A 25,845-nucleotide genomic window follows, 5' to 3' on the forward strand; every position below is an offset into this window, starting at 1 on the left:
CCATCTTCCTGTCAGCGTATTCCTGCAAGCTGGTACACAGACCAGGCAAACAGATGGGGCACGCAGATGGCCTCAGCAGACTCCCCCTAAGGGAGACTGAGCCGGACCCCGCACCTGGCTACCCAAATATTGGCAATACAGGACCTGCCAGAATGCCCCCTTAATGCAAAGGACATAGCCTCAGAGACCCCCAAGGACAAGGTTCTAAGCAGGATACATTTGTGGGTGAGCAGTGGGTGGCAGGACAAATCACCAGGGCAAGAGTTCACTGCATACTTTTCCAGAAGGCATGAACTATCAACACACAAGGGGTGCCTGTTGTGGGGAAGTAGAGTCATCATTCTTACAAAGCTTAGAGAAAGAGTCCTCCAGTTATTTCACAAGGGCCACCCAGGAGTGGTAAGAATGAAGGCCCTGGCAAGGAGCTACCTGTGGTGGCCAGGGTTGGACAAGGAGATAGAAGGGTTAGTAGCTAGGTGCTACACGTGCCAGAGGTCACAACCAGAACAGCCACATGCACCAGTTCACAAGTAGGAGGAAACACACACCCCATGGTCCAGGGTACACATAGACTATGCGGGCCCATTCCAAGGACACACATTTCTGGTAGCAGTAGACAGTCATTCCAAATGGCTAGAGGTGGTACCCGTGGGCAACATGACATCAGCAGGAACCATTCAAGCTTTAAGGGGAATGTTTGCAACTCATGGTCTGCCAGACGTGATCGTGTCAGATAATGGAACACAATTTACCTCATCGGACTTTCAGGTGTTCCTGAGGACCTTGGGAATTAGACATGCCACCTCGGCTCCTTTTCACCCGGCCAGTAATGGTTTGGCAGAGCGATTCGTGCGGACAACAAAGGACGCCCTCAAGCGCATAGTGCAGGGGAATTGGAAGCAAAGACTGGCCACCTTCCTCCTACACCAACATGCAACACCCTGCACTGCCACAGGGAAAAGCCCAGCGGAACTCAGATGGGGCAGACGCCTAATAACAACGCTGGACAGGCTCCACCCAGACAGAGTAGCAGCAGACGCCAGAACCCCTAACATCAAAACAAATTTTAACACGGGGGATCCCATCTGGGCAAGGAACTATAGCTCAGGTCATCCATGGGTTCCAGGGGAAATACTAGAGCAAACAGGACCCCTTTTCTACAAGGTAAGGGTGGAGGGGGGACTCTGTTGGAAGAGGCACCTGGACCAGCTGAGGAAAAGGGCTCCAGAAAGGGTTGTTGAGGACACACTGGGGGCTGAGGAGGAGGAGCCAACACTAACACAAACACCCAGGAGGGTCACCAGAGAGGCACAGAGGCAAACTTACCCCAGGTAGGAGACAGACAGGGAAACCAGGCAGTCACCAGAACCCAGCATAACACAGAGCCAAGGCACCTCAACACACACACATACACACCACAATCTGCCACAACAACAACAGCAAGGAAGAGAGACAAGAAACAGCACCATACCACTGGGGAAACAGTCCCAAGGAGGTCAAGCAGGCCTCACAAGGCTCCAAGCTACCTCACTGACTATGTGCGTTCTTAGGGGAGGCGTAACTGGGAATTAAACAAGTGTAAATTCTGTGTATAAATGTAAATAAGTGTATATAGTTATGGGAGACGGAATGACAGAGGTTAATCCCTCACTATGGGGAAGGGGTGTAGTGTATGCTCTTAAGCATACACGGAATGTCAGCACAGCAGGGGGCTGGACAGCTCCAGGCTACAACTGCTTTTGGCGGGAAGCCCAGGTTTGAATCTATTGGTTGCGATTCACCTGGGCAAGTATAAAGAGACACCAGGTAACCCCTTAGCCCCAGCTTCATTCCTGATCCAATAAAGAAGTTACTACCCAGCTCCAGTGTCCGTCTCTCTGTGTGACCACGCAACTTTGCAATGGCACATTTCCTTCCCTGGTTTGTGAATTAGTTTAAAATTGTATACAGACAGAAAAATAGACCATCTCAACATTCTTGGAGATAGTATGTGGGGGGGCTGTTTGTCTGTTGTGAACAGTCCCAACAGAGATTTGTGGTCAGTGTAGACAGTGAAATCCCTGCCATATAAGTAATCATGAAATTTTTTAATTCCAGCAACTATGGCCAGGGCCTCTTTGTCAATCTGGGCATAGTTGCACTCAGCAGAGGACAAGGTCCTTGAGTAAAATGCAATAGGAACCTGTTTCCCATTTTTTCTCTATGTGGCTTAAGACTGTCCCCACCCCATAGGGAGATGCATCACATGCAAGACATACAGGTTTAGACTCTATGTAATAAGTTACAGTGGATTTTTCAGACAGTAGTGCTTTCAAGTCCTGGAAATTTTTTTCATGTAGATTAGTCCATTTCCAAGGAGCTTTTTTGTCAAGTAGCCTGTGGAGGGGGTCTGCTATTGCTGCCTTATGTGGTAGGAATGTATGATAAAAATTTAGGAGACCCAAAAATGCTTGAAGCTGTCCTTTTGATTTGGGCCTAGGAGCCATCTTAATGGCCTTCACTTTAGAATCAGCGGGGTGAATGCCGTTAGCATCAATTCAGAACTCCAAAAATTCTGTTGATGAAACCCCAATACTACACTTGTTCTTTTTTAATTTGAGGCCTGCTTCGCAAAGCCTCTGCAAAACAGCCCTGAGCCTTCTGGCCAACACTTCTGGGGATTCCCCTGCAATAAGAACATCATCAAAATAAGGGCAGACACTCTGGATGCCCTTAAGTGTACGTTCCATAATCCCTTGGAAAATACCTGGTGCAACACTTGACTCCAAACTGTAAGCATTTAACTTTGAACACCCCTCTGTGAGTCACAATCATTTGAGCCACGGCTGTGGCCTCATCAACCGGCAATTGCTGATAGGCCTGTGCTAAATCAAGTTTAGCAAAAATGGTTCCCCCTTTCAAGGAGGCTAAAATATGGTTGACCACAGGGACCCAGTAAGCGTGTTGCTTGAGGGCCTTATTTAATGTGCATTTATAATCAGTGCAAATGTGAACTTCCCCGTTGGCCTTCAGTGGGGTGACAATAGAAGTTTCCCACTCCCCCCCCATCAACAGGCTGTAACACGCCCTGTTCTACAAACTTATCAATTTCGGAATCAATTTTGTGTTTTAAGGCAAAGGGGACCCTGCGAGGTTTAACCCTAATTGGAACAACGTTAGGATCTAACTTAAAAGAAATAGGTGGGCATGTGTATGTCCCTAGGGTTGAATCAAAAACATCCATGTATTCTTTGCACACTGACGTGAGGTCTGCAGTTTGTGTCTGGTTTATGCCAGTAATCTGAATACCTAAGGCATCAAACCAATCAAGTCCAATAAGACTCGTTCTTTGGCCCCCTACTACTATTACATCCAGGTCCCCAAAAACCCTTTAAATTTTACCAATAACGTGGCTTCACCCTTAACTTTAACGTGAGCATTTTGAAAATCCATTAAAATGATATCTGAGGGTCTTAGTTTAGCCCAATTGTTCCTGCGCCTACACACGAAGTTAAAAGTGTCTTGAGAAATGATTGAGACTGCAGAGCCAGAGTCCAATTCCATCTTACATGGAACTCCTTGTAGCTCTACCATGAGCTTAAGTTTGGGTTTGAGGGGCATCGAGCTCCGGTGTGGCATACGCTTCTACAGCTTCTGAAAAATCCCACACTAACTGGACCCTGGGCCTCAGTACCTCTCCTAGTCGGTTCTTCCGACTGGTGTTTGGGTGGCTAGTCTCTCTGGCAGGGTCTGCAAACCACCACGATGTGGCCTGTTCTTCCGCAAGCTCTACACATGGCCAAACGAAATCTGCAATTGGCGTGAAGATGGCTGCCTCTGCGTCCCTTACATCTTGGTAAGAGAATTGCCTTGTAACCGTCCTCTCGCTGGTGATTGTTGCAGTGTTGCGCATTGGATTGCCTTTGAAGTCTGTTGATTTCAGGTTCTTCTTCCTCTGACGATTCTCCAGCGCATTTGGCAACCTCAAGATGGACCGATTCTTTGACTTTTGAAGGTTTGGTAGGCTGAACTGTCTGCACTGCGCCCCCAGCAGCTTCGTCAGCCATCACCTCATTCTGTGCCTCAGAAAACGTTATGTTGGGTCTAGCAAACAGTCTCTGCTGAAGCATTCTGTCCCGAAGGCCACAGACGAGCCGGTCTCTTAGTTGTTCTTCTAAGTTTGAGAACTTGCAAAGGTGTGCTGCCTGTCTTAGGCCCTCAATGAACTCCGAAGCTGTCTCCAAGGGTAGCTGCACTCTTTGATTGAATTTGAATCTCCAAACCATCTCAGACATCTTGGGCTGAAAGTGCCCAGTTAGCTTCTTCTTAAGATCTGCGTATGAGACTGCTTTGATGGGCGTCGGCTTGAAAAGATTCTCTGCCAAGTCGAAGGTTGCTGGGCCGCACACGCAAAGCAACGTTGCGGCATTCAGACCTTCCTCTGCAATCTGATTTGCTCTCAGATAGTTTTCTACTTGCAAAAGGTAAGATGGCCATTCTTCCGGATGCTTCACGTCAAATTCTCTTAATTTTCCGACCTTTGGCATTCTTCCTTCAGATTCCTACAATCTTCAGTTCCTGCTTCTAGGCTCAGGGAATGCGTTCGCTAAGTGCAAGGCCGCTAGTGTGGCTTGCTAGCCAGCCTGGGGGGGAATGCCTCTTCCCTCTGGCATGTGCTGCCGACCCCTCGTTGACTTCAGCTCTTAATCGGCAAAGCAGGATCCCATCCTCGTTGCCACTGTTAAGTCGTGAGCTCTTTGGTGCAGGAAGGAAGACACGAGGCTGAGTACAGGATAACACATACTTTATTCTTGCTAGAACTGTACTGAAACTTGGCTTCAACCAGCCACAATGTATAGTCTAGTCCCTAGGCGGCAGCCAATAGGTTTGAACCCACCATTGCCGCCTGGGGCTAGCCAATTGCAGGACAGGAGACAGCTAGTCTGGGTTACTGGAGAGCCATTAGCTGCTCCAGCAATGCACGTGGTGTATCACCACAAGCCCAGTACATTTATATATACTGGGCTTCCCACATAGAATTGAAGGTATAAGAGCAACGTTTCGATGAAATCTCATCCGTCATCCTCAGGCTGGTGGCTTCAGCTTCGTTCTTCTGGGAGAAGTGTGTGGTAGTGGCTGTTTGTTCCTCTTTTTTAAACTGCCAGAGGGGGTGTGTTCTGTGGGTGGAGGTGTGCTCTGATTGGGTGGGGGGTTAGCTGTGTTCTGATTGGGTGGGAGTGTGTTTTTGATTTGGTTGTAATATGGTTGTACTTTTATTTATTATAGTTTAAAATGAATCTTGCTGCAAAGAGTTTCACATGATTTTGTGAGTCTTGTTCATTTTTTAAGTTTCATAACAGTCACGTAATATAGGTAAAGCCTGAATCCATCAGATGAAATGTCCTGAATCAAAATCAAATCCCTGTTTGAGTATCATGGCTGAGTAGAAATTTCAGTCCTCAAATCATTTCAATCCAAATTCAGTTTTGTCATATATACCAAACATAAATTATGTTAAGCAAACAATTCAATGCCAGACAGAAAAAATATTAAAATAACTCAGCCCCCATGGTCTGCTGGAACTGCCAGGTTTTAATGGCTTACTTAAGAACTAGCAGGCTAGGAATCACTTATGTTTCTAGTGGATGGATTATAGTTGAGAAGGCTTGTTCAAATGTCTCTGTTAATAATAGCTGCTGAGATAACACAAGTTCTGCTACAACAGATCATATTGAATTGCACCTACAGTTGGGAATAGGAGATCCTACAAATACCCAGCTCCTGAGCAATAAAGTGATTTGAAGATGACAGCCAAGACCTTGAATTATATCTGGAAGTCAGTTCCGAAAGCAGTGGTGCTGCTATAACTATTTGAGTCACTGAATTCTGGACCAGTTATATGCTTCGGAATGCTCTTTGAGAGAAGAACCATTTAAACTATGTTGCAATAGAGGTCTGAGTGGCTACAAAGTGAGCCTTTTGCTCCAGGAGAACTCACAATTCTGTGCAGAAAATGGAGCTGTCTTCCTAGTCATATCTGCTAACTCCTCTTCTAATAGAAGCTGTTAGTCAAGGAAGACTTTCAAATTAAAAATAAATAAATAAATAATGTAATCCAGATCTAAAGATGAAATCTCCCTGGGATTGGATAGCTTCCAAAACAAAAGTCACCCTATCTTGTTGAAACTGAATGTAAACACTTTCTAATGCAGGATGGGTTATTTAATCTGATAGCACTTCTACTGACAGTTCCTCAAAGGTCTTTTCTGTAACCTCCAGAGCTCCCAATATCATGTTACCACAACAAACCATCTTTAGTTGCTGCTAGTAGTTCAGGGAAACAATAGTTTCTTCTTTCTCTGTGATACCCAAAAGATGGTACAAGAGAAGGAACCAGACAATCAGATGATGCTAAGGGCATTCCAATTTTCAAAAAGTACTTACTTCTATATCTTATCACAGCTCCTAGGGATTTATTGGGCCAATTCATACATTTCTTTTATCAGACATATGGATTTTCTCTGCCATTGTCTTGTTCTGGAATATTGTTTCAACTTCCCAAACTAATATTCAATCCTGGACAATGGTGGGATTCAGCCAGTTCCCATCACTTCGGCAGAACCGGTAGCTAATTTTTTGTTGCCCAGGCCCAGAATGGACTTCCGGAAGCGGCATCCACACAGAGAACCAGTTGTTCACATATTTGAATCCCACCACTGATCCTGGGGTCTCCAATCCAACTACTAAACAGATACAACTTTGTAAAAAAAAATTGGGGGAGGCATCAGTTAACAGTGAGTAGTTGCTGCCGCATGTTGGGACTGACAACTTTAAATGTTACTAAATTTTGTCCACACTTTTCAAAACATCTGTCTTCATCTCTTTATCCAGAAATTGCTGGTGTCATCCTTATTACCCTTTGTCCCTTATTAATCATATAGCACTGTAATTCAGCACTGCATTTTTCCTGGAATTTTTCACAAAATAAAGCCCTTCCTATATTTAATTAGCCAATGTATTTTACCTCCTCCAATCTCCCATAACAATCCCACACAAAGCAAACAGTTTTTCAATTCATTTTATTTAGGGACATCATCAATCATTGCTTTAATCTCTGAAGCCCTCAGAAGCAGATATGAAAAAAATGTGGTCTCTGTGCTAGGTATGAATTTGATTACTACCTCCAATGCTGCTCTTTATGGATGCTATGGTGACTACAAGAATAGATAGATAGATAGATAGATAGATAGATAGATAGATAGATAGATAGATAGATAATAGATGATAGATAGATAGATAGATAGATAGATAGATAGATAGATAGATAGATAGATAGATAGATAGATAGATAGATAGATAGATAGAGATATGTATGTGTGTGTGTGTGTGTGTGTGTGTGTGTGTGTACAAAGATAACAGAAGACAAAGCAATTTCACATGGTCAAGTCTTAAACTTGTTTATAAATGGAATATCAAATTAGAAAGCTTATTCTAGTAATGGATTGCTGTTGTTTACTGAATCTCCTTGGGCATCATTTTGACGTGAAGGCATTGAACGGATATATATTAAAGTGTACTGACTTGCTTAAGCATTGGATATTTCACTCTGGGAAACAATCAGCATGAAATATATTGAGGCACCAGATATATTAACTTAAATAGAAAAAGTCCATCATGGAGAGCCAAGCACTCATTAATAAAGGCTGCATAAATTATGGCAAGCCAAAAATTTCCAAAACATGCATTTTTTTCTCAGTATGATTTATTCTAAAATTCAGCCTCCACAAAGCTTCACAAATGCAGCCCATAATAAATATTTGTTTCTGAAAGATTAGCTCTAATAATCAAACCTGATAAACTACCAGAAAGACCTCAGTGAGAAATCTGCCTAGTTGGTTAATTCTCATCAATTTTAATATTTAATTTGCAGTACAGAATATTTCTTTTTAAGTTGCAAAATTAAAATTGCTTCCAAGTTTCATATTATTTTAAAATTCTACAGAACAAACCATTAATTAAAATAACAATAATTTGCATTTTGCTTTTCCATTTTACTTCTTGAAGTATAGCCAACCATGACTTATTTGAATTTTAATGGGCTGGAACAATATTTCTGACAAATGGATCTAGATGAGATAAGAATCTGGGTATGAATATTTGACTGAACTAGCCCAATAAATCTATCCCCTTAGTAAGACCATTGCAACTGATCCAAACATTAACTGGAAAAAAAAGGAAACTAAGAAATAGGAAAAATTTCACATATATAACCTAACAGAAATGGATGTTATTTTCTTTTGACATAAGCCTTTAATATTTAATTCATGGATTATTTGTTCTATGCAGATAGATTTCCTATTGATTTATTTATTAATAAATTTATTTATTAATAAATCCATGATAAAAAAGACTGAAACTTCATTTTAACTCACATTTCATACTGTGTTGATTACTGGGGTTGATACTCATAATTAATTTGATTGTAATAATCTAGTTTTAAAATGATTCAAGATATTAAATTTAATGGTGTTATTAATACTCTTCTGAGAATTTGTATTCAATATACTTAATGCTTGAAAATCTCTGGTTTCTTTACTTTATGCATTTTTTCTTCCTTCTGTTTTTTAAAAAAAAAATTGATCAAAATTAAATACATATGTTCAAATTACTTTAATTCTCATGTTCTTATGTTAGCTTACGCTACTTATAATGAAATAAAGAGTGGATTGATTGACTGTAACATTTTAAAATTTTAAAGAGAGAACTTATCTGTAATATACTCCATGATCTATTTAACTACATCAGCATCCACCTATGATATTTCTACCAGCTAAGGCCATATAACTGTTTTTACTTGTACTGGCTCCTAGTATTCTACCATTATTGCTCTAGGCATTTCTACCATCACTTCATTATAGAAAGCAAGTCAGTAAATCAAGAAGAATCCCTGGACCAAAGACAGGTCACTAGGGAACAATCTCTTGAAAGTCATCTTCACTTTGTCATCTTCATGTTCCAGAGATTGATAGAAACAGAACTACCAGCAAGATCTCTCATGATTAATTACAAGTGCCATGGCCACAAGGCTATGCCACTAAACCATGTCTTTATCCAGAATTAAATCCTTGATGACATCTGTTTTACTGTCAAGATCAGTAAGGTAAGGCAGTAACAGAAGTGAGACAAAGCTAATCTTATCATTTAAAGTCTTTCTGTTTCTGATAGAGTTGAAGTTAAGGCACCCTGTTCCCTTAGTTCCTGAATAAGATACAAACATTACTTGGGACTACTGACCCTGATTTTTACTGCTATTTTTTCTTGAATATAATAAAGGTCAGAAAGTGTTCTCAGCAGAACTAGGCAACTTGACAACAAATCAATTTCCACTTCACATATCTGAAATACGTGTTCCCTACAAGCATTTTGTTAGTAGTTCAGTTACTCACAGATTGGCTAAATCCAGCCTGGTTTTTTCTCCAACCTGCCAGATCACAGCCATTTGCTGGAATACAACGAGTCTGGAATATAATAATGCAATTATTGTCCTGTTTCTTCTCCTTTATATTTGGCCAAGTCTATCCACTTATGTGGTTGTTCTGCTCTCACAGAATGTCATTTTGCAATTGCTCATCCTAATTTCATCTGATGGACCTAAAAAATAGGCCCTGAAATAGGTCAGAGACACTGAAGACTGAGCCATTAACTATATCAGAGATATAAGGCCTCAAAAACTCTCTTAGGTTTCCAAGTTGTAATGTTTAAGAGAAAATGTAATTCAAAAACAAAATTATTAAATACATGGAGAATAACTGCTTTAATGCTGCCCTGGACTTCTTGCACAGAAAAAAAATATTTCTATGGGGTCTCTACTTGTAAGTTTAGGGAATGGATTTAATGCATTTGTGAAGAATCATTACAGTTCCAAGTATAATTCCCAATGTTCCTCACCATTGGCCATATTGGCTGGAGACCCGCAATTTCTGGTCCATCAATGACTAAAAGACCACATCTTCCTCATCCTTGTTCATCAATAAATGAAGAAGTGATTTGGCATTTACAACACATTTAGTTACACATTCTCTGTATTTTTAAAGTTTTAAAAATATAGGATATTGCTACTATGTAAGAAATAATTTTTAGTCTTAGTTCATTAAGCTGGTATGAAATTAAATTATCAAACACAATTCTCTATTTTAAAGGACACTTTCAAATCATAACTTGGGGGAAAAACACCAATACACAAGAATAAAGATTTACGTATACTGGAAATGCCAAATTTCAGGATGACATTTTCATTTTATATTTAAGAGAATACAATAGACCAAAATAATTACACAGTCAGACAGAGAAAAACAAACAGAAAGAGGAAAAAAACCTGTAGAAATCTGAAGATGTGGGAGAACGTACATCTTTTAAAAATAAATAGCTTAATTTCCCCCACACACATACACACTTTAATATATAAACTGACATATAATTACTCTATGGACAGTATATTTTGCCACAAAACTGTCATCACAAAAACTGTGTACAGAAATATAGAAAATTATATATGAGCATGTTAGAAAAAAAGTGTATATCAAATCTATGCAAGGAAATTGCATGTGAAAATAGAGTATAATTGTTTGTATGATGTTTTTAAAATTACCCACTACTGGACAATGCCTGAAAAAGAACTACCCTCTATTGTCTGGGGGAGAGGAGGGTAGTAACAAAACAGTCCTTTTCAGTGTTTACCCCCACGTGGAGATGGCCACACACTCCTTTGATGCTCTCTCTATAGGGAATTTTGAAAGATATACATTTTTCCCATTTTAAAGAACTAACTGAACACAATGTCTGTCTGTCACTGCTTCTATCTGACCTGGTCTCTGACTTAACTTTCCAGGTTGCCTGATATTGTGCTACCATTGGTTGTTCCCATTCCAACCTAATGTTGAAGTTTAGCACAGGTTTTGTCGATTGCCATTGCTATCTGTGTGACAGTTAATATAATAATTACACAAATGTAATTAAATGGCATTTATGTCTTTTTATGGTTTTGTTAATAATTACAGGTTTATGAATTTTAATGTGATGTGGGATTCAAATATGTAATAAAGACTTGATTGATGACAAGTATTTATTGGATTTTGATGCAAAGGATTTCTCGTGCTGTGGATCAAATGCCCAATGGCATCATGGCATCATCATGTAAATGAGGTAATTTGCATAAACATACATTTCTTGCATAGTGATGTGTAACATGATACTTTACACTCCAATTCAATGGATAGTACTCGTGAAAAATAAGGTTACATTGTACAATTGATCTTCACACACTTGTAAGGGTGTGAAGTAAGCACACACTTGTTACAAAATCTTCTTCCTGCGATAGTTTCTGTTAATTAACTAGGATTGCTAATATCCTAAAAGCCATTAATGAAACTCTTTCTACATTTACAGAACACACAAGCACTATTGAAAATTGGGTCCAGGGCAAAGATATAGATCTACTATACTCTGTAGGACAGGGGTCCCCAATCCCCAATTCCCAGTCCATGGACCAGCACCAGTCCACGGCATGCCAGAAACTGGGCTATGAAAACAAGCAAAGCCTCATCTACGGGATGCAGGCAGCACATGTAACCACACCTCCTCCAGTCTGCAAAAATCGTTCTCCACAGAACCGGTCCCTGGTGCTCAAAAGCTTGGGGGCCACTGCTGTAGGATACTACTAATACCTAATAGGTGCTCCAATAGAAAATCTGTGTAGTTAAAATCCATTCCCTAATTCAGTCAGATTTCCAGACATAAAACAAAGTTTACAATATAGGGTATATATCACCTTATCCTTTATTAACTTATTTTATATTCTAATATTCATATAAATTAACCCAATCAGTAAGGCTAATCCTAATCCTATATTTCATTATGAAAATGCAGTCTGTGGCTCATGAACATGACCAAATAATGAACATGACCAAATAAAGACATAATCTGTATAAAGGCATAAAGAAGGCTTTTAACCACAATCCTCTTTATGGTTCACTTTCTTATTTTTGGCACAGTATCTGTCAATAAAAAGTAGTTGTGCTTTAGTATAATTTTATCTTGGTCTCTGATTCAACCTTACTTCTATAAATTTCTCCTACAGTACTGTAGGAAGAAAAGTCTTCATCATGGTTCCATCCAAGCCGGGGATAAACAACATGGAGACTGCTTTGGGAAGAGGGTTACAGTTGCAATAGAGGAAAGCCAGACAGAAGTATAGATCCAACAGAAAAAAGGGCTGACCACATGAGGGTAGTGGGTTTTTATACCCCTGGACTCTATTGTTTGGAGTTATTTACAGTTCCAATTTGAGGCTATTTCCTGTGTCAAGTATTCAGTCCTGAGTCCAGGTGTGCCCTTCTAGGAATCTTGCTGGTTGTGGGTATGTCCCAGCCCCTGTTTCCCTGGGGCTGGAGTATGTAGATGTTAGGCCTTTGTCTTCCTAAGGTCCTGGCTCCAACCTTCTTGATGGCTCACATTTGCATGTCTATAGAACTGTTTTCTGCTTGGGGAGGGCGGGGAAGGAGACCTGAGACTATTAAGAAAACTGGGCATGCTTTCCTGGTTCTTCAATTTCTTTTTAGGAAATATATTTTCTTGCCCTTTTAATATTTCCTTCTCTGGGGAGCTGACTTCTCTCAGTACTTATCACAATCTCAAACCAATACTCTGATATTCTGGGCTGAAGACAAACATTATTGTGAGTTGTGGCTGGTATGAATATCTTGGTCCTGCACCATTAATTTGTGAAGGTGCAAGAAAACACCTGCAGAGAGCTTGAAGTTTAAATCCATTCAGGGAAATGCCTGAAGCCAAAATAGTTCTCTTGCCACCCCCATTTCAGCTTAATTTGTAACCAAACAGCTGTTGCCTAAGGGACACTAAGCTTGCAGGATGGGCTGCTTCATTGTTTAAGATGTTTAATAAATCTGAGAAAGGAACAATATAGTGTACCTTTGTAATCATATAAATTAATCACATCAAGGTAGTTTATGAGTCAAACAGAGGAGAATTAAATTACATCACAATAAAATAAGCTTTATTCCATCCATTTTATGAGGGAATCTTGCTAAATGTGTAATTTTCTATCCAAGCACATAAAATGAAAGCAGCAAAAAGCAGTCTGATACTTCAAAGCAGCAATACTTCAAATAGCTTGTACTTTGGATATGTCATAGCCACAGCTGATTCAGTCAGTAGAAGAGAAAGCTCTACTATTGCAATCATAAGCCATTCAATTTCTTCCAAAAAAGTAGGCAGGACACCATACACTGGCATGTCATTTCTATCTGCTGAAATTATTAGTTATATAATATTTTCTGATTAGGTTTTACAAGTGTAATAGATATTTAAGTTCCTAAAGGAAGAAACTATATAATAGCAGACCTAATCTGTCTATAATTCTGACAGAACAACAAGATGGCTGCTAATGGTATCTGGAACAGTGTCCCTCACAATAGCAAATCATAGAATGCTTTGGTTCCTCTAGGCGTTTATAACCATAGTGATTTGCTATTATGAGGGAAACTGTTCCAGATACCATTAGCAGCCATCTTGTTGTTCTGTAAGAATTATTGACAGATTAGGTAAGTAGTAGAAAGCTTTTGGGGGAAAAAATCAGTAAAAAAATCTAGATTGTGGAAAGCATGTGTCAAAGATGTGGAAGGGCCTCAAAAACAATAACTACAGTGCCCATTAACTACAAAAGAGTCAATATAATTTAAACGAATATCTATGTATACCAAGACTCACAAAAGGAGGCAGCCAAAGCAAATAGAAAAAGATATCAGCTGTAAAAAAGCTGTGATAGTATTGCCAAAAAAACTGAGGCACCTGAGTTGGCTTGGAAAAGACATAGTCCTTGAATTTGAGAAACGTCCAATATCTTTACAAAGTGCCTTTTTTATTCCCCCCCCTGCCCCCCAATACAAATCTCAAATACTTCAGGCAATGTGAAAAGCATTTTATTAAGGTGGAGTCAGGTCTTTATAACGATATGTTACATTCAATATATGTGATGCATTGAAAACAACAAATCAAACCACAAAAGATATTTATTGGACCTAAGAAAAAACAGACCTCTTAAAATATGTGCATCTCCTCCTTTCCCAACAGGGTTTGTTGTTTAACACTTGCAACATTCAAGAACAACAGAACACAGCACTATTGTCTGATTGGTGGTCCCTGAAAAGGCTAACTTTTGCACATCAAAAGAAATTACTTTTGCTCAAAGGAAAAACATGGTTTCCTAAACTTCAAAATGAAGCATGGATGCCATGCTGTAATGCTAATATCACCTTTATTAACATGTTAATAATACAGCTAAAATTCTACATAACAATAGCCGAACAAAAGCTTCATTTTTACAGACTGGGTTAGACAGATCAAGATTCTAATCATATCTTACAATCAGGGCAGAAAATTGCCCTCAAGTTTAGTGGATGTCTGAAATTATTATTCATAGAATGCTCTGATTTTCTGACAGTCATACCATTTCAAAGAAATCCATGCTTGAGCTACCACTATTATTTCAGCTTGCCATAATTTTCAGGTTCTTGAGTGTAGTTTGAAATTGTGAAATGAATATTTAGTAATGCATTTTTCAAAGTTCATTAAAATTTCCTGGTTACTACTGCAGAGAAAGAAAAGCATAAAAGAGGGAAATTATCCATGCAACACCCCCCCCCCAGTGACTCCTGTCTTTTGTCCTTCGCAAGTGTTGGACTACTTATCTGTTCATCTTGAAATAAGAATAGTATGATGCATTACAACATCGTCTCTATCCTGTAAATGTAAATTGATTTCAATATTATATGCCAGACTTGCCATTTTATTGAGAGCTCTTTGAAATACAGTTTTCCAACGCTGAATCTTAGCCACAGTCTGTTCCTATATAGTTGCTGCTCCAGTTTTTCACCCACATTGCATATGCTCACTTCTGTAAAGTTCTTTTTTTAAATTTTACAAAATTTGCATACCCCAAATCTATATTTCCCTCACATGTTTGTGTGGGCCTGAGCTATACAGGTAGTCCTCGACTTACAACACTTCATTCAAAGTTGCAACGGCATTGAAAAATTTGACATATGACCATTTTTCATAGTTATGACTTTTGTAGCATCCCCAAGATCATGTGATCAAAATTCAGATGCTTGTCAACTGGTTCATATTTATGACCGTTGCTGTGTCTCAAGGTCATGTGATTCACTTTTGCAATCTTCTGACCAGCAAAGTTAATAGGGAAGCCAAATTCACTTAACAACCAGATTACTAATTTATCAACTGCAGTGATTCATTTAACAGCTGTAGCAAGAAAGATTGTAAAATGGGGCAAAACTCACTTAACAAAGGTCTCACTTAACAATAGAAAGTTTGAGCTCAGTTGTGCTCATAAATTGAGGACTACCTGTATATGGAACAGCATTTAGGTTTAGAATTTATAATTGCTAGTTATAAATAATCTTGTGCAAGAGCACTAGAAACAATGAATGCTGAACAGATTTAAGAGAGATACAATCAAAAGCCCATGAGCTGAACTTTAGATCTCTCAGGTGCAAACAACCAAACCCACACTTGAAGAGTTCAAGTAACTATTTTATTGCTAAAACCTATACATAAGACTCTTCTCAGACTGACTGTTTGCACCTAGGTGAGACTAAATAAGGTTCAACAGCATTCAAGAGGGATCAGGCAGACTTCACCATCTTATACCCATGAAGAGTTTCTAAACTAATTCCCTGTTTGACTGTCCTTGGTCAGCCATTCTCTATCCTAAAAGTTCAGACCTTGTTAGTCACTGACACTGGTTTGAGATGATGGTAAAGCCAGGAATGTGTTGGAGAAAACCAGAAGGGCAGGTAACCTTTTGGTTACTGTGGGACTCAGGAAAATACATGAGTTAGCCATCAAGGAGACAATGATAAGGTAAGATCATGTGTCATCAACCTGACACTGCCTTTTTAACTGTCCCTTTAACACAGGGGTAGGCAACCTCGGCTCTTTTATGACTCATGGACTTCAACTCCCAGAATTCCTGAGCCAGCATGGCTGGCTCAGGAATTCTGGGAGTTGAAGTCCATGAGTCATAAAAGAGCCGAGGTTGCCTACCCCTGCTTTAACAGAAAGATGTATCTTTTTCCATAGCTCCAAGGAAGATTTCAAAGAATATGGAAATCCTGCTGGTCCTTGTCCTATGTTTGTAAAGCTTGACACTAAACCAGTTTAAGAAAATCCTGTTCAGATTAAGACACAGAGGTATCAGTGTGCAAGTTATTCAGTCTGGTGTGCAAGCCATCACTCCTTCCTTCCTTCCTTCCTTCCTTCCTTCCTTCCTTCCTTCCTTCCTTCCTTCCTTCCTTCCTTCCTTCCTTCCTTCCTTCCTTCCTTCCCTTCCCTTCCCTTCCCTTCCCTTCCCTTCCCTGTTCTGTTTTTTTTTCTTTTCCAGCCATCTCACATTTGTGACTCTGGGTTGCTCACATAAGTTCTCCTCATAATTTCTTCTTCCCACTTTTGAGTTCCAGGAAATCCATGGCCAATCTCTTTCCTTTCTGTGGGAAACTCTTCTTAGAAACATCCTTTTGCATATATGTGGGTATGTAAAGGAGACATGTCAAACTTGTGACATTACATGATGTCACACGACATATCGGAGTTTTTGTCCCATTGCTGGCAATGGGGTGGGTGCGGTTTCCTGGTGACGTGTCCGGCTGCGGGCCGGCAGTTTGACATCCCTGATGTAAACACATACACAATTAAGTTACATTTATTTTGACAAAATGCAGATACAAGCAGGCACAGCAAACCCTTCTTTCCATCATATGCTAATTGGTTTTATACTTCTCTGTACCAAGACTAAAGAAATAGCATGTTGGCTAAGGTCTTTTCTTAGTAAGAGAAAATTGCGAGTTTGAAATCCAATAGAAATGTGTGCATATGTGTCTTATGCCATTTCTGGATAGATGGTCTCTCCCCCCCCCCCTTTGCTTTTTTTTCAGTCCAAAGTTTTTCTCCCAGTCACCTGGGAAAGGTAGAAAGGTTTATCTCCAGCCAGGGCTGGCTCTAAACTAAGGCTGACTAGGCACTCAAATGGGGCACCAAATTTTAGGGGCCAATAAAACTAAAAAGACTTCCAAAACACACAGAGATTAAAAAAAATTAAAATAAATAACAGTGCACTTCATGACCCAGCACACCTGCTTCAGAGTTAAGTATAACTTTGCAATTAAAATTATTTACTCTGTAAAGAGTGAAATGTTGGAGAAAAGGGGAAAAAATTGTGCAGGGCTGAAAATCCTAAGTAGAAAGCTTAAACATTTGAAGGGGAAAACAGAGACAAGAGAGTGCTGTTTGGAATTTCCTAACAAAATTAGAAGATCAGCCAAACCATGGATAACCTGGCCTAGGACATCAAAATGGCTACAGCAGGTTCTGTCCCCAGCTCTGAAATAATCCAAACCAATTTAAATTGGTATACTTAATAGTCCCTCCTCCTATTTTTCCTCACAACAGACCTGCAAGATTGGACTGAGTGAGAGACTGGTTTATACCATCCAGGGATGTTTTGTGGCTGAGGATAGAGTAGAACCTCTTTCTAATCCTATACTGTTAACTACAACACCACAGCAGCTCTCAGGAATTAAATACAGGGATATGTCCTCTGTTTAAAGACTAAATCCCACATCATCCATCTCTTTTCAGACCCTAAGTCCTCATTCCATTCATTCTAATTTCCAAATTTCGTTAAAAAAATATCTGCAGCTGTACTATAACTTTGTTGAGTGAACATGATCAAGTGGTTTGTGTGATCTGACACTTACATGCAGGCTTTTCGAAAGAAAGAGAGAAAGAGAAAGAAGAAGAAAGAGAAAGAGAAAGAAGGAAAGAAAGAAAGAAAGAAAGAAAGAAAGAAAGAAAGAAAGAAAGAAAGAAAGAACATTGGAAGACTATATCAAAACACATTTACAATCAGATAGCCACTTGCATAAAATGGCAATACAATGAAAAAGAAAAACCATAGAAGCTGGTAAATGTTGCTTCAATTGCATTTATGAATGGCAGAACTATGAAAAAAGGCAGAAAAAATTGTGTGAGGTGGCAAAGGAAGCTTTTGTTTTGGTGAAACTGGAAAATCAAAATGCATTATGAGTATTTATTGTAGAAGTATTGAACCCATTTTACCCATCACTATTTGAGCCAATAACCACAGAGAGAAAGAGGAAACTGCGGTTCAACACTTCATTGCTGTGCAGAAGTAAAGATTCACATTTGGGATCCAGGTGCAATCAAGTGTGCCTGCTGATATTCAACAGGCAAACTTGTATTTATAAGATCAAACCACATATACACTTCTGTATTTCCTGGCATTTTATTGTTTGTTCCTGATTTATTGAAGATATATGCTGTTTAGATTACTATCCAATAATAAACATTACTATCCCTTAGTAAACATTAGTTAAGCTCTCCATCTCTGGGTATGCTTTTTAACATGCTAATGATGAACTTTTTATTTCCAGACCTCTGCCTGGACATTCTTGAGCATAGCTTACACAAAATACTATGTTACCTTTCCTTGTTCCAGTAATTTCCAGTTGCAAAATTCTTCAGAACAATCAGTCAGCTAGACTAACACTTCCTACTGAAGTGTTTATGGAGAGCCTCTTTAGCTTCTTCTGGCAAGTGTCAAAGTCTGTTATTTAACTGTTCATTCTAACAATGGTTGTAAGAACTCCATTTATGATTTCAAGGGCTCTTGCCAAAACTTTGGCACGGGGATATTTGCCTATTATCCATCATTCATGGTCTTTGATGGGTGAAGAAAGGATACTTGGCACACAGAGCATCAACAGGAACAAGTACTTCCCAAGCTGCATAGTTTGGCCTAAATTATAAACAGCATTTCTGTCAGAAATCATTGTAGTAAGCAGACATGCACTGGCTGCTGTAAGGGTGAACATTTTCAGATTCTCTCCTGACAGTTTGATAACCAAGTACAATAGCACCACCTACTTGTCAAAGAGCACGTCAGCATACCAAGCTTATTTTCCCAATAAGCCTGTTTTAACTCTGAAAGAAACGAATGAATATTATAGGTTATGTTTGTGTAACATGCTACGCTAAAGTGAAACTTGCTTGTTTGTGGTCTAAAAGATCGAATAAAACTATATTTTACTGTTTACTGTGCTATCTAATGGTAGCAAATTGTGGTTATATTTGTGAGGCATGAGTAAATAAAATCATGGTTTAGAACAGGGGTGTCACATGACGTAGCACAACTTTTTTTCCATTGCCGGCAATGGGATGGGCACGGTTTTGCCATCCGGCCCATGGGCCGGCAGTTTGACAACCCTGGTTTAGAATATAGAATGAACATTGCAATTTTAATGGCCTACAAGGACATCAGAAGGAAATAAGTTTCATTTTTGCTAATCCAAGCTTGTTTATAAAGTCTATGTTGGCTTATAAGTAAAGATTCTAAGCACATACTTTCTCCCATGGTGAGAGAGAGGCCCTCCTGATACGATTATTCCTGAAATGTCTTAGGGATTAAGAAGAATAGAAAGATTGCATTGTAATAAAATTAAAATGATGTCACATGTGAAAATATTATTAGTAACAATATTTATTGCTATAAATATTAAGTAATAATTAGTTATTAATTAGTTAAGTATTAATATAATTATTAATATATAAATAAATTCATTGAATTTATTAATTAAAATAATCAATACAATAAGTATTAATATAATTAGTGATTAAATAATATTAATATTTCTATTTAAAGTTTATAGCTGAATCTCATTGAACTCCATAAGATTTTAAGTTGATCAGACTGAAGTCCCATTTTATTTATTTATTTATTTATTTATTTATTTATTTATTTATTTATTTATTTATTTATTTATTTATTTATTACTTACTTACTTACTTACTTTCCCAACTTTATTTTCTACAACTCGAGGTGGTGTACATAATTCTCCTGCATTGTATTTCCCCCATAATAACGAACCTGTGACAGTCACTCAGCCAGCTTCAATATCTGCTCAAAGCGTAACTAGATTCCTTTCTCAGAGTTATTAGTGTAATTGCTGTGTGTGGGTTCTGGTACTTGTCAGATAGGGGAAAACTAGAGTAAAAGGTGATTAAAAAGTAAAGTTATTTTAAAAAAAGAAAGCATGTTTTTTCCTTCATTTCTTTTCACTTCTTCTTAAAAGATACAGCCCTCTGCTGGCAAAGTGGAACATTAACAAACAACAGATATACGTAAGTCATATTATTCTACCAACACTGGGTTTTTTTGAAAAATAGTTGTATATGTTCATTTGTTATGGTTATTTTTCTTAGCAGTTTAACTATATAATGAAATTATGTTCCTTTTCTGAATGATATATTAATTATGATTAATGTTATCATTCATTTGCACTTGAAGGTCTTTCATGAGAACTTTTTCAGAAAAAGAAGAAAGAAAGAAAAATACAGCTGCTCAGTAAATCCCACAAACGTGGATTATGAGGCCTTCCATAGGCTCCCAACATTTGTATTTTATGCCTGTTGCTGCCTAAGCCATGGCTTTATAAATTGCAACTGTCTGAGGGACACAAGAAGAGCAGGGTTTTTCTTTGGACAGGCCTGCAGCCTAACTTGAAATACAGCGGGACTTCTGTTCATAGGTTCCTCTTTCTGATCAATGATTGCATAAATCATTTTGCTTGCTTACTCACTACACGTGCCCCTGAAGATAGAACAGTTGGATAATATATCCTAGTGACAATTTCTATGCTACACACACTGCATATAACTTATGTGCCAGTTTTACCTTATGCTTTGCAATGCTTGGGAGAGAGTAGCAAAAAAAGACTGAGTGAGTGAACAAAGGAAAAGAAGGAGGGACAAGAACTATCTGCCATGGGAAAAGGCAGACCAGCAATTTAAGATTCGTTAACCCCAGTGAAGTTTCTGTCATAGCAATAAAACCTATATTTCTCTAAGAGTCACAGGGAATTATTATTGCTTTACACCGTTAACAAAAGAAAAAGAAACACAACAGTCTTAACAACATAAAGTAAGCTAGAGAGTAATGATAATAAAGATAACAAAGAGGACTGGAGGTGAAAAACAAAATGATTTAAAAATCAAATAATTTTACATTTTGGTCTAGATTTGAAACAATACAGATTTATTTCTGTGTTTGATGTTATCATTTGTTCTGAGATGGGTAGATCATTACATATAGTACTAAATTTTATGTTAAATTTCTGGGTTCTATAAACATAACAACTTCATCATTAAAGATGATGTTCCCCTCTAAATTAAGCTAGAAATAAAGCAAGAAAGTTGGACCAGTTTAGGGTACAGAAGATTGCTACCATTTATTAAGTCTAAGGTCCTGATAAAAATCTAGAGAGTCATGCAACATAGTAAACATATTAATGTGGTACTACTCAGCTATCAGCCCTGTCAGTAGGGGCTGTCAGTCGATAAAGATATGCTTTCAGGTATCTTTACTCAGGCTGCTCCGTGTAATTCAAGAAACTGTTCCCTAGCACTACATGCTCATTCGGTAATCATTTAACACAATTTCACAAGTGAAAATGACCGTGCGTATTTAGAAGAATCTTCCTTTTCTTGATTCTTTCAATTTCAATTTGACAGATATAAATGTCATAAATAAATAGGACTGGTATTTTTTGTTTGTTTCCATTAAACCCATTAAGCAGAAGAAAATTCAGACAGAATAAGAATGTGCTTTTTCAATATACAGGTATTTATAAAAGATTACATAGATTAAACAGATTTATTGCTAGAATATACAGGTTTAAAAGGAAATTTGTGGAGAGCAAATGGCTGCTGTAGAAATGTACATTGGGCTGAAATTATCACTTCAGAGAGAATCTGTGTCTCTCTAGGTCAAAATGGGGTGTTAACAGAACCACATTAGGATCTCCACAGAGGTTTTTTTTAATAAAAACTCTTACATTGTATTGCATGATACATAATTGTTAAATATAAGGAGACTGGCAGAAAAATGTGGTAACTCTAATTCAATAACTTTGAATTAGGAATAATTTAATTCAATCAAGAATAACCTTGAACAGGAAGAAGAACCACAGCCTGGACAAAGATCAGATTAAAACAAGTCTGAGATCAGGCAGAACTGTAACCAGAGTCCCAGAAAAGACCCTCCCTCACAAAGATAAAGGTTCCCACAAAGATAAAGTTAAGACCAGGCTTGCAAGATGAGGTTACTCTATACGTATAATAAAAGTTGTATTAAATGGAGTCACTTTGGTTTCGTAGACTCAAATCTGTATGAATCTGTGGGCTTCACTTTGTCTTAAGTCTATTTTTAAAATGTCCTTTATGGCAGATAAATCTAAATCCAGATGTTGCTTCCTGAGAGATCCTGAATGGTTTCACTTATTCTCTCAGTGTTAACCAATTTTTAAAAATCTGCAACAATTGAAGAAATGACATTGTTTCTACACTATATTTTTACACAGATCTATGTATACATGCATTTTATTAAGGTCCTGAATTTCTGTATTTCTGTGGGTGAAAATACTCATATATTATTTGTTCATTTAAAGATTTAATGTGCTTTACTCAAGCATAAACCATTTGTACCAAGGACTACAGACAATCTTAGTCCCCTCTTTTTCACACATTTGATAGGAAAAAATTGTGAAGCTAACATTATCAGCAAAATCTCACTGCTGGCTTATTAGTATGTCATGTAAATGTAAGCAGAAGGGTAGCAATGTACATGGTTTTCCATTGTATACTACATGATTGAAAATGGAGGTTTGGGTAATTGTTATGCAAATGGACTTTTAGGGAGACCAAATGTTGCCTACCCTAAAAGTCCTAATTCATTTCAGAACTTCCAAGTGTTAAATAACCACTTGGGGTTTTTTATATTATATAATGCAGTTCTCAGGAATTAAAAACAACTATTTATTCAGTGCCAAAGAATAAATTGGATTCTTTCAGTGTTATACATAATTTATTTGGCACTCCATTTAGGATAACTACTGTTCTTATACCCAACTATACAAACCATACAGGAATACAGGTAGTCTTCTACTTACGACTGTAGTGGAGCTTGCCCATCTACATTGTAAGTTGTGATGGTTATAAAATGGGTTGGCCACATGACTGACAAAATTTTAGACTTTTTTTTGGAGCAGTGTTTAATCAGTCATTAAGCAAATAAGTGCGGGTTTGCCAAAAACTGTAAGTAAATACCATTTTTGACAAAACCATTAGAAAACACAGTGAGATGCTACAAAAGGCCTTAAATGTAGCCATGTTTCTGAGTGCTCAAAGTTACAATATGTGACTACAGAGGGTGTGATCATTGGCACTTTGAATACATAAGTATTCAAGGTCATAAGTAGCCCGAAAGGTAGGCCAGTTATAAGTTTTGAATGGTCACTAAGCAGCCAGTCATAAATTGAGGATTACTGGTCTGTAGTCTGGTTTCTTACCTTTTGACCTCCCTCATTCTGATTTAGACTTATGGAAATTCTGATGTTTAAAAGGCAGCAGTTGCCTGCACAAATACATTTTCTTCTTGTTGTTTCCAGGACCAAGGGTGAAAGGTCCAGGCACCAAAGGATACTCACAAAACAATAGGCAGTCATTCCACAAAATAAAATAGGCAGCATATTTGAGAAAGAGATAGGGCAAAAATTCCAGGAATGGTTTAATGTTGAAGACACAATAAAAAACCTTAAAAGTGTCTCATTGTTTCTTCAGTGCTAATTCTTTATTATTAATGTGGGCTGCAGAATTACTTAATAAATTTTATTTAATTCCAGAGCAAGGTAAGTGGTTATTATCTCTCCCTTTAATTCTTTTAAAAGAATAAATAAACATTTCAGATCATTGCTATATTTCCCACATAATTTTAATAATGATTTTCTTAAATATTTCAATTAAAAAGATTAAAAACAAATACAAACTAAGACCAAGGAAAAAAGTGCAGAAAATAAAAAAGAACATTGAAAAATACAATGAAAAGCAAAATGTAGTAATTTATCACCTTCTCTTAAAGCACTTTCTCTCATATTTCACCTCTTAAGCATAAACAAATCCATAAAACTTTATCATTCAATTCTGATCAGCAAAAACTCTCTTATAAAGTGCTTCCATTTCAACGTAAACTTGGGATCAAACCATAAGATGTTAAAAGACTTCCTTTTTGACTGCCACAGAAGTTTATTAGCACACCTTGATTCAGTCTGCTTTGTGGAATTCATTAAACAAGGTAATGAAAAGGTTCATTCTTTTTAAAGTTTTATTTTCCATGTGCCCCAAGAAGGGTAAACATATTAAAATATGGGCTCTCTGACTGCCTTATTGGTTTCCCCACTTCCTGGTATAACTTTCTTAATAAGGGAAATTATTACACTTATACTATAAGATTAGGTTTGCCCTGGTGATGAAAATGATATCAGCAGAACAACTGTTTAATAGGCAATTAGCTTTCCATAATGTTTCTAGTAGACAGTGCGTACTTAAATTTTTAATACACGATTGATCTAGCATTCCACTTTTTTGAATGTTGGAGCTATAATATAAGCAGAGAACCCAGTCAACCAGTGTTTAAATCAGAGTAGGAAATTTGATATTTTCCAAATATTTTGAATTAAAATCCCTATTAACTCCATTCATCATGGTCTATATACAAAGATGCTGAGAGTCCTGATTCTGAACAGTGGAAAGGCACAAGACGGTGTGCCACCCCCTCTGTTTAAATATCACACTCTAGTGTTAAAATCTTTTGCTGTTAGTGTATCAAGATAATTCAAATCAATATGGAAAAGGGTAGCTTTATTTAAGAACTTCCAGGAAAGAGTTTTGAAGAAGAAATAGACAAATTTCTGACAAGGTGATGTTGTTCCAATCACTCTGCCAGATTTCAGTAATATGCATTATCTGTATTGCCATATTCAACACCAAACTGTGAATAAAGGCGATTGGGTTGCAGGCCTGGTATTAACCATCAGCATCTTAAGTCCAAGAACACCATTAATTGGCCTGAGGATGGGGCAGGCAGATTGGAAGCTGAAATTGGCACTGAACTGGAGGTCTCCTTCTCCTTAAATGGTATAATTGATGCTCTTCATGGTATCTCCTATGGTCCCACATAACAGGGATATATTACATTGATGGAATGTAATATATACAGAGCAAATACCATCAAGCGATTAGAAGCTAGTAAAAATCAGCAAACTACATCCAACAGTTTTAAAAGGCTGATCTACACAATAACAACTCCATTGGTATATTAAATGGGTAATTAGAATGTAATTGAATTTATAGGAATTACTTATATACTGTAACAAGTTTGATCTATTAGTTTCTCTTCCCTATTTTAATGTTTTACAAGTTTGTTTTTTCATGTACATTTAAAAAGAAACATACATAGAAAGAATTGTTATTCACATGTTCATTCATCAAGACTACTGTAGAACAAATCTACTGCTAATACAGGGAAGAGATTAGATATCTGGCATTTGGGAAAAAAATTATAAGTTCATGAAAATGATATATTTAGTGAACCCTTGTTTACCACACTTAACAGCACTAATGACAGCAAATTACAGCCTATCTTCATGTATCTGTATTATCTGTTTACAAATACAGCTTTGTAACATAGCTTTCCATCTTAATATATAAAAATTTATCAGGCAAAATCATCTCAAGGATTTTTTTGAAGATATTAAAGATCATAAATGGGCCCCCAACACAAGTTGTATTCTGTTGTACATCCCAAATGAGTTCATAATTACAGTCAAGTTAGATGACATTGCCAGCAGTTTTCTATGTTTC

The sequence above is a fragment of the Vipera berus genome (genome assembly GCF_964194415.1).
Source record: "Vipera berus genome assembly, chromosome: 3".
Classification (NCBI taxonomy): Eukaryota; Metazoa; Chordata; class Lepidosauria; order Squamata; family Viperidae; genus Vipera; species Vipera berus.